Genomic DNA, 11,011 nt, shown 5'->3' with positions numbered 1-11,011 from the left:
AAGAGTACTTGTCAGGAGACGAGGTTGAACAAGGTATAGAGTGATACCGAAGATCAAACCTCTGGACAAGTAAAATATCGCGAGACAAAGGGAATTGGTAATGTATGTGAATGGTTCATTCGATCACTAAAGTCATCGTTGAATATGTGGGAGCCATTATGGATCTCCAGATCCCGCTATTGGTTATTGGTCGGAGTGAGTACTCAACCATGTCCACATAGTTCTCGAACCGTAGGGTGACACACTTAAAGTTGGATGTTGAAATGGTAGTACTTGAATTATGGAATGGAGTTCGAATATTTGTTCGGAGTCCCGGATGAGATCCCGGACATCACGAGGAGTTCCGAATGGTCCGGAGAATAAGATTCATATATAGGATGTCATTTTATGTGAAATAAAATGTCGCGGAAGGTTCTATGGAAGGTTCTAGAAGGTTCTAGAAAAGTCCGGAAGAAACCACCAAGGAAGGTGGAGTCCACAAGGGACTCCACCTCCATGGCCGGCCAGCCCTAGTGGGGGTGGAGTCCCAAGTGGACTCCACCATAGGGGGCCGGCCACCCCCACATGGGAGGTGGGAATCCCACCTTTGGGTGGGAGTCCTAGTTGGGCTAGGTTTCCCCCTCCTATGGAAGGTTTTGGTTTCGGGTCTTATTCGAAGACTTGGACACCAACACTTGGGATCCACCTATATAATGAGGGGCCAAGGGAGGGGGCCGGCCACCCCAAGACCATAGCTTGGCCGCCCCCTTGAGTGGCCGGCCACCCCCTCCCAAACCCTAGCTTTGCTCCTCCACTTCATATTGCCCGCGTAGCTTAGCGAAGCTCCGCCGGACTTCTACACCGCCACCGACACCACGCCGTCGTGCTGTCGGATTCAAGAGGAGCTACTACTTCCGCTGCCCGCTGGAACGGGGAGGTGGACGTCGTCTTCATCAACAACCGAACGTGTGACCGAGTACGGAGGTGCTGCCCGTTCGTGGCGCCGGAACCGATCGTGATCAAGATCTTCTACGCGCTTTTGCAAGCGGCAAGTGATCGTCTACCGCAGCAACAAGAGCCTCATCTTGTAGGCTTTGGAATCTCTTCAAGGGTGAGACTCGATACCCCCTCGTTGCTACCGTCTTCTAGATTGCATCTTGGCTTGGATTGCGTGTTCGCCGTAGGAAAATTTTTTGTTTTCTATGCAACGTTATCCTACACTTTCTTCTTTCTCATATTTCACCGGGTGCGCGACCAGCGCTCCCGATGGGAGTAGCCCCGAGGCTACTGCTGAGTGTTTGCACTTGGTTGTAGGCTCAACTTTTGCTATTTTGATCAACTCTGTATTTTTCCTTTTCACATTATTCTCTTATCAGAAGTATATACAATGCTTCTGATAAGAGTCAGATGCTTGCATTTGATCATAGGCTCCCGAAGTTTCTCTGTTGGGGCACTCGAAGATTTGTTGTCGCTGTCCTTTAGTGAAAACACTAGAATGTTTCTCGAATGACATCGCTACTGACGATAGCCACGATACCCATCTTGGAAAGCCACGACTCCTATCAACTCACTGTGTTGTGGGCCCAAATCTCTGCGCCATCGACACGTCGCGCAAGTGGGGGACACATGTCCTCCGTAACTTCAGGCACGCGCGGAGTAACTTCCGTCCAGTAACTTTATAATGATAAGACTTTTTTACCCTTTGGACACGCGTAGGGCTAGAAACGCTTGCACTTTTCATCCAACGGCTTGGCGGATCAGCTTCCCTCTATAAATTCACCATGTCTTCCTGTATGCATATGTCAATGAGTACGATGGAATTAGAGACTTTCTAGATGATCTTGTCCATGTTGATGTCCCGGATTCACCACCTCCAGAACCGGAGTCGCCGTCAGAACAGGAGGCGCCGCTAGAACCTGAGGAAGCAGAGCCAACCGCGAAGGCCTTCTATGCAATGTTGAGGGTGGCTAAGAAGCCTCTGTACGAGGGTGTGATGATGTCTCAGCTTGATGCCGTTCTCTCGATGTCTAGCCAACAAGACCCATCACAACTTCACCCGTGAAGGCTACGAAGCTAATCTGAGATGGGCTGGTGACATGTTGCCCAAAGGTCATTGTCTGCCTAAAAGCCTGCACGAGACAAGGAGAATGATGAAGGACCTCAACATGGATTATCAAAAGATAGACTGTTGTAAGAAAGGCTGCGTTCGATTTTGGAGACAGTTTGCGGAGGACAAGTATTGTCCCGTCTGTAAGCAGTCTAGGTATGAAGAGGTAACGGGAAATGATGGTCAGGTGAGGCAGTCAAGCACCCCAAAGTCGATTCTTCGATATCTCCCATTCGTAAAAAGAATCCAACGGCTTTACATGCACGAGGAGACAGCCAAACAAATGATGTGGCACAAGTATAGGAAGAGATTCGAGGACAAAAACAAGCAAGTGAAGATGGTACATCCATCCGATGGTAAGGCATGGAAGAACTTCGATCAAAAATACCCCCTTGAGGAGCTGAGACTCGGAATGTCATAGTTGCGATAGCAACAGATGGCTTCAATCCATATGGTATGTCGGCTGCCAATTATAGTTGATGTCCCGTGTTTGTTATTCCGCTCAATATTCCTCCCGGAGTCCTAATGACGAGGAAGACCATGTTTCTGTCGCTGATCATTGCAGGACCTGAGTACCCGGGAAAGAATTTGAGTGTCTACATGCAGCCGATTGTGGAATAAAATATCGACGATTTTTCCGCAAAAAAAATAATATAAGCATGGAAGGTTATTTTCACAACCGTGAAACCAAGAAACACACTGCAGGGGCAGGTCATCCATTTCCAAGTTCTACAACTTCATTCTCTGTCTTAAATACCAAAGAATTTATTTTGGCAAGCTTACACATCTCTAGATCATCAGGAATCATTGCCCCTACCAAGCAGTAACATGAAAGAAAATGCTAGGAAATCAAGTGAATGATATAAGCATGGAAGGTTATTTTCACAATTGTGAAATCAAGAGCTCACTTTGCATTGAAAAGGGGAATGAGAAGAAAAGAAAAGTACATCCATATATCATTTGTTCATCGATTATCAAACTTTATAGACAGCCTATGGCGCTTAGAATTCAGTAAGGTTTTGTAAGTTGTGTCTTGCAATGAAAAAAACTAAACTATTAGAAAGCTTCCATTCTAAAAGTATTACATGGGCCAAATATTATCTCCGCCTCCACCTCAAGCATTTCTTAGACGAATACTCGGGGTGTGGGAGGTGTGGCGTGGAGATGGCTCTGAGGAGTGGGGTTAGGGGAGGGAGCAGGGAGCCCGAGGCATGGGCATGTGGCGGAGGCGGAGGAGGAGCTGTGAGGCGTGGGTTTGTAGCTGAATCAGCGGCGTAACTCGTAAGGCGCGGAGCAGTGTGGGATCGAACAGGAACGAATCGAGCTGAACTGGGACAAGGAATTACCGGTGGTGGGTGAGGTGGTATTGTGGGAAGGGGCTTCGACCAGCTCTCCCGCGAGCGAGGTACCAGCCCTCGCAGGTGTCCCAAGGGAGGAAGAGACCGGCGCTGCGGATCCCTCGAACGCATGCGCAGTAGCCGTGGCCGCGCCTCCCCTCCGCCTCCGTCGGCGACTAGCACTAGGATGCTGGGGAGGGGCTGCTTGACGACCTTGACAAGAGAGAGATATAGGGAGCTAGAGAGTGGAGTTTCCCGGTTTCTTTTGGATATAGAGAGACCCAGGCAGTGAGGGTGTGCGCGTGCCTGACTCGGGGTTTCCACTCGGTCATGTGTGGCATTTTTTTGTACGACGACATGTGTGCCATGGTAAAGGGTTTCTAAAACCATGATTTATCTCGATCATATTAATATTTGAAATTAGTCCAAACAACTCTAAGATTCCGAAGATCCTTCTGACAGTTAAAATTTTCTAGTGTATAATTGTTCCCAATTGGTAGTATCGGAAATGTGTCATCGGAATTCCTGTTCATCCCGTGATTTGTAGATGTAAAACATCGTGGAGTATTGAATGGGAGATATTTTTATCTAGCATTTCTGAGCAAGTACGTTTGCCCATTATCATAGTATTTGTTCTAGGTTGTAATGTTATTTGAAAACTAATGCTGGTTACTCCTTGACACGTTCAGATGACACAATTTATGATAAAATTACTTGTCAGCTTAGTTACATGAAAATTAATGATGTGGCTATGTGCGGAAATGATAATAAAAATCAGCTCGCTATCATAGAAATGAGATTCAAAAAACATGTGCAATTGTTTGAAGATGTGTTTTATACGTGCACGTTTAGTTGCTTCAAAGAGCATAATAGTGGAGATTAAGGCTTTCCTAAAAAATAGAGCCTGATACACAATGTGCGGGCACGGTTCGGTGGTACGCAGCCCTCCGTATCAAAAGGAAAACTTTTGCAAAACATATTCCTTCGAGTCTTGCACCAAGAATATATATTTTAATGCCAGAAAACTACATATTAGTAGAATAAATCCATCTTGGAGAGTACACTATTTGAACCGCTAGATTGGGCATCCCAAAAACAAGAGTCAATTCCATTTTCTTTACTATTAAATGAGAGTTGGTCGTTTGACACTCAACGCACTTTGATGGTCATCATTAAAACAATCCGGACCGTTCAATCTTGTTGACATCAATCCAACCGCCTCGCGAAAACAAAATCAAGACACGATATGATCCCTGTTTAGGCAGATCTCTCAAGGTAAAAAGGAACGTGATCTTCTCATTTCTGAATGGCAATTATCTCCGGAAATTTTGTAGACGCGATCAGTCCTTCCTTTTAATGCCTGCCTTTCAATAAACAAGGGGATTTCATTCCTTAAGGTATCTCCCAAAAAATCTGGATGTGATCCCTCGACCCCTGCAATCTCCAGAATATATGTCATCAGTGCAGTGCCTGCTCCGCATGAAACTAGATACTCCTCATTTCTGTTTCTTGTTCTCGGCTGCTCTTCAGATGATAACAATGTCGGAGGTGCGGGAGAGAAGCAAGCAACATCAGTATAAGCACGCCGGCGACGACCTCGTTCGAGCCTTCATGGCCGCAGTACAAGATGTTCGAGCCTTCATTTAGACTCCCCAACACGGCCATGTCGTTCATGGCGTTCACTCATCATGGCCGTGTGATAATCATAATGTCACATTTTGAGATCAGCAACAGTGCACGCTCTTGTCTATTTTCTTGAGATCCCCTAAGAGCATCTCCAACAGGCGCGGCAAAAAAGCCGCAAGTTTGGCACGCGTGGGCGCCCGGCGAACCTCCAGCGGACGCGGGAAAAAGGCGCGCGCGGTAAAAACTTTACCGTGCCCGCATTTTTGCGCTATCCCGCGCGGGAAAGTTGCCGCGTCGGCTGCCGCGCGCGCACGCTAACCGTCTGAACTTTCCGCGTGTCGCTCCGCCTCTGCCTCTTTCTCTCTCCACCGCTCTGCCTCCCACGCCGATGCTCCGCCTCCGGATCCGGCAAGATGCATCCGCGCCGCCGCTCCGCCTCCGGCTACCGCGGTGTTCACGCGGCCAAGCGGCCGCTTCGACGCGGAAATCCACTCCGGCGAGGAGCGCATCCGTCTCGGGACGTTTGACACGGCGCACGAGGTGGCGCGGGCCTACGACGCCGTCGCCTGGCGCCTCGGCCGCTCCTGCCGGCAGATGAACTTCCACGACGTCTGGACGCGGGAGCAGGCGGAGCAGCTCGCGCCGCCATCGCCGGCCATTACGCGCGAGCAGCAGCGTTGCCAATGGGAGCTCGACGCGGCGGAATCCGTGGCAAGGAAGGCGGCGAGGAGGGATGAGGAGAAGAAAAACGGGGCAGGGCCGTCCACCATCATTCTCTCCTCCTCGTCCTCCTTCGAGTGGACTTCACCGCCGGTGTCCGAGACGAATCCGAGTGGCCACTCGTCGGACTTCATGTCGCGCCGTATCGTCGAACTTTTAATATATTTCGTATTTTCAATTAAATTTTCGTGTTTTGTTTGATTTGTTTGATTTATTTTGAAACGAAAACGGTCGATTCAGCCGTTCGCGCCGCGCCGCGCGCTGGATGATGGCGCGACCGGCGGAGGAGCACTTTTTCCGCCCGAGCACGTGCCGCAAAATGCCGCTTCCGGCGGGGCAACTTTCACCGCAGCGCGCGCTATCTGTTTACAGTACAGTGGAACCTAGGTATAGCGTGCCGATTTTTTCCGCGCCTGTTGGAGATGCTCTAAGTGACGGTTTAGCTGAACATCTCATGGGTCATCTCAACTCTCTCATCTCCTTAATTTCCCCACACAATTTTCTCTTCCATGGGGTATCTGAGCCGTCACTACCGTCAGAAGAATTGAACAGTACAGGAAAGACACAATATGTGCGAGATATCGGGGGATCCTTAAACATGTCAGTTGCCTCCTTAATCCGTGAGTTCTCTTTAGTTCAAATAAAAGTTTAAAATCACCTGTTAAAAAAAACTTTATAATGGGTCCTCTTTAGTTCATAAAAAAGATCTCTTTTAGTCCTTAATCTGTGGGTTCTCTTTTAGAGTATCTACGGTCGTATCATCCAAAGCGCTCCAAAGGTTTTGGAGTGCGCCAAACATTTAGCCGCTTCCAGCCACGCGCTCCAAAGCCATTTTTCATCCGGCACGGTCCAATATGGTGCCCGGCACCCCGAGGCCACCCCTACACAGGGGACGTTGCGGGGGCGATGGACGCAACGCAGAAACGCATCGTAAGTAGCAGGCCCGCCTCGTCAACGACGTAGAGGTATAGACGCGTGGTTTAAACCCATTGCCTACCTCTGGTTAAACGGCGTAATGGCCGCACAACTTTCTCAGCGAGCAGCGTAGTTTCCCCATGCGGCGCAGCGAAGTGTCTCGTCATGCATGGTTGCGTGGCCATACGCACCGGTGTTATTGTGCTCTACCTCCCCCGTCTCCCTCCGTTGTATAAAGGCGAACCCGCCTTCTTGGCGATTCCACACCATTCATGCCGCTCTCCCAACCTCTCCGTCCCCTAGATCTTAGCAATGTCTAGCAGCCCTTAGAGCGGTCTCACCGCCAACGGATTCGGGCCTGGTAGCCTCGCTGTTGCGGTGGCATGGGAGCTATATACATGACATAGTACTCTGTGCCGCCGGACATACTCCTACCGAGCAGCGGTGGATGGAAGATGACCGTCAACGGGATCAACATCCCGCCGGCGCCCATGCTGGTGCGCGACAAGACTAGGACCCAGCAGTGCCTCCTGTGCCCAGATGAGCGCGCCGATCCCACCTGGACCTCCACCAACAACGACGGTTGGTGGGTCAAATTCTTCAAAATGTGCCGAGACAAAGAGCTGCTCAACACCGATGGCCTCATCTGGCCGCTCACGTCGTGGAACAAGGACATGGGTGCATGTTTCTGGGGCATGTCAGGGTGCACCCTCTCCGCGGTCCTCAACGGCTTCCGCAACGGCGCCCCCATGCTCGAGATGCGCAACCATCCTAGCGGCACGATGAAGGAGGAGCACACCGACCCTCACAGCAAGCAAGACGTCATGGTGGACAACGACAACAACTTCTTCCAGTACTATGGCCGCTCCGGCCGTCGCATGCACTGTTAGTTTATTTTATGTTTAAATTTGATCGGATCTCATTTAAATCCTTGTAATATAGAAACTTCTTAAATAAATTAGAGTATTTCAGATTAAATTTCATATTTTTAAATTTTGGTTTGAGACGTGGCCAGAACATACACGTCCCAAAAACGACAACTAGCGGCAGCTTTCCTCAAACCCTTAATTCAGCGCTTGCGTCGGACATGACGGAGTAGCGCATGTAGTACATGGCTGGAATGTTCCCTTTCGGTTCGACCTTACCATGTTCAGACCGGTGTGCATGCACCTCCCATGATCTCCTCCGTGTCTACCATAGCCAGGCATTGTTTACCTTTCCAGGCTTACATTTCTATCTATCGTCACAATATAATTTATTATCACAATATATTTAAGCAATTTTTTTGTCAGACGGCGATGGTCGATTTCACACGAGGTCACTAATGAAAAGTAAAGCAAAATATCCTATCCCTGGCAACGTTGTTCGATAGTTGTCCTGAGATAGACTACAAAATCTCGTCACCCAAATTGGTAAAGACATTCACTTATTGTCCTCAGATAGACTACAATAGGCCACTTTAACTTCTTCTCTAAGGATAGGCATGTCTTTTTAATTTGTGTCTATTATTGATCCTCTTTTTTGCCGCCATCACTAGAGAGTAAAATGATTCGATCTCCCAACATGCAATTGATGTTACAAACAATTGCAATCTACCTAAATGACGCACTTGAATTATCACAACGTGGTTAGAATACCGATATATTTTTTTGGCCACGTAGATCACCGGTTGGTATTCCAGATAATTCAAACTGGTAAATATCTCTAAAAATAAACCCAAATATTTTACTCAATTCTCAATCATAAGGATATATTTATCTGGAGGAATGAGCATGGTTATTTATTTTTTATATTATGCTATCATGGAATGGTAAAGTAGTGGTTCATCTAATATACACTCTGGGTATTCTATATATTCTACGTTGCATTCTTATTTTTCATTTTTCACTTGAACTATACATGCTAATGACAAATATTGTTGTGCAAAATGTTTTCGAGCCCACGAAGAAGTTTTTTGGTACACTTGCTCAAGTACCATAGAAATAAAACAGAAGAAAATATTCCTAACATTGTATGACAACATCTAAGGATTATCGAGGAGTATATTTTTTGAATATAAATATTTAGTCGAGTGCTCATTTAATATTTATAAACGATGCCAGCTATAATGGTTGTCAAAATATAATTCAAACCAGATAGTATCTTATGAGTTCATAAAATAACCTCTAGCCTTTTTAGAAACATAATTTTTTACATCTATAATAATATATATAGGAGCCGTAGCAACGCACGGGCATTCAACTAGTACCCTCTAGTTTGACAATTTTGACACCAATTACCCCATTTAATAAAATGTCATCCTAATTACCCTAATTAGGAAAAGTTTTGCCAAATTTTACCCTTTTAAAGAATTAAATCTTTTTGAGAGGTGGATCAGGGCCGTTAGGTCCATGTGGTGTGACACGTATGCGCCCGCTGCCTCCCCCTCCCGTCCCCTAACCCTAGGCGGTTAGGCTCATGCCAACAAATTGTTGGGCAAGAATGAAAGGAGGAGAGTGAGCAATCATGCACTAGTAGAAAAATGGGCATCCATCTAAGCCTTTAGTACCGGTTCCCTTACGAACCGTACTAAAGGGGGCATTAGTACCGGTTCCATGCGTGGGACATCTATACCGGTTCGTTAAAGCCCTTTATACCGGTTCGTGTTACGAACCGGTATGAAAGGGTTTGAGCCCAGTTTCCAGGCGGAGGTGAGGCCAGGGCTGCACCTTTAGTACCGGTTCATATGACCCTGTAGCAGAGATACCTTTCGAGAAGACACTAGATCCGGTGAAAGTTGTGCGTACCGTTGAGAATCTATATGACCCTGTACCATCGCCGCCATCTGACTATGTGCGTTCTATTGAAAGGTCATATGACAAGATGATCGAGGCGACAAAACCCGTTCAATTGGGTATTAAGGAGATAAAAGGGATACACCAAGTCTACCAGCTCGGACAACAACCCGTTCAATCGGTCGCCCCTCTCAAGGTGTTTGACGGGAAGCCCATTCAAAGTTCTCGACAAGACACAACTGATTACGCCTTCGCTGAACGAGCATATCAATTTGTTCAAGGGAAAGATATGGTCGAGAATCTCAGGAAGGTACCAACATGTATGCGTAACTTGCATTCGTGGTACCTTAATGCCTCAAAGGAAGGGATCGAGACTATCATGGTGCGAGTTAGGGAAGAGCACTACTTCCAGGAATACTGTGTGAACGTTGACTTCAACGAGCTTTTCCAGTTATACAATCTCCGGGCCCTCGACAAATCTATCATCAGTTCCTATTGTCTTTAAGTGATTTATTTAATTTGAGAAGTCTTTAGCTCAGCTCGTTCATTGTCTACAGATTATAATCTTTTCTGCGCTATATTATGCATATCGAAGATGCTCGAATGCAAAAGGGACGAAATCACGGACATTGGGTTCATTGACCCGCACACAATGCATGTTAAAACCATAGAAGATCCCCTCTATAACAAGGATACACCGGAGACTTTGCTAAGGTTTTTGAAGCGACAACGTGACAAAAGGCTAATAATTTATCCTCACAACTTCGAGTGAGTCTTACTGTCTTATAACACATTATATTTTGCTCACCGTATGTCAAAATTTTAACTAATGACTTATATATATGACACTACATATTTAAACGTGCGTAGGTTTCACTTTATTCTTCTCGTCATCAATATGCACATTGGAGAAGTTGAAGTCTTTGACTCACTAAGCAAAAAATCGGAACTATACTTGTCTTGTTATTTAATGCTCAAAAGGTAATTTTAATTCTCATCGGTTTGTTTCGTTAATTTCATGCTATGAACTAATTGATAACTCTTTTATACATTTTCTTTTGTCGGGCAGCGTATGGGAAACTTTCATCAAGGAAGATAAGTCCCATGAATGGACACCGAAGCTGCGATGGCGTGCGAAAGTAAGTAGTACTACCTAGGTCCACACACCTTTAATTATCATACTTGACTATTGTTTGATTGAATTATATTCTTGTAAAGAAATGCCCGCAACAACCAGTAGGGACTGATCTCTGTGGATTATACGTTTGCGAGTACATCCACAGAATTGTCAGCGAGAGAATGAATAATGAAAGAAATAAAGAGGTACGAAAACAATATTCACAAATTTGTTTTCTTATCATAAGTTGTGCTGAGTTTCAGTAATAGTTGTTTCATTGTGGTTTGAATATATATATTTACAAACACACAAAGCTCATGTATTCATTTGTATCTTATTCTTTTATAGTTGGCAAGAAAGCGGAACAAACTCTCAATCGATGACCGCTTCATAGCAATAGGCGAGGAATTGGCGGGATTTTTCCTTCGGAACGTCA

The sequence above is a fragment of the Lolium rigidum genome, chromosome 2 (genome assembly GCF_022539505.1).
Source record: "Lolium rigidum isolate FL_2022 chromosome 2, APGP_CSIRO_Lrig_0.1, whole genome shotgun sequence".
NCBI classification, from domain to species: domain Eukaryota; kingdom Viridiplantae; phylum Streptophyta; class Magnoliopsida; order Poales; family Poaceae; genus Lolium; species Lolium rigidum.
The sequence above is the reverse complement of the archived record's forward strand: the minus strand, read 5'-3'. Positions refer to the sequence as shown.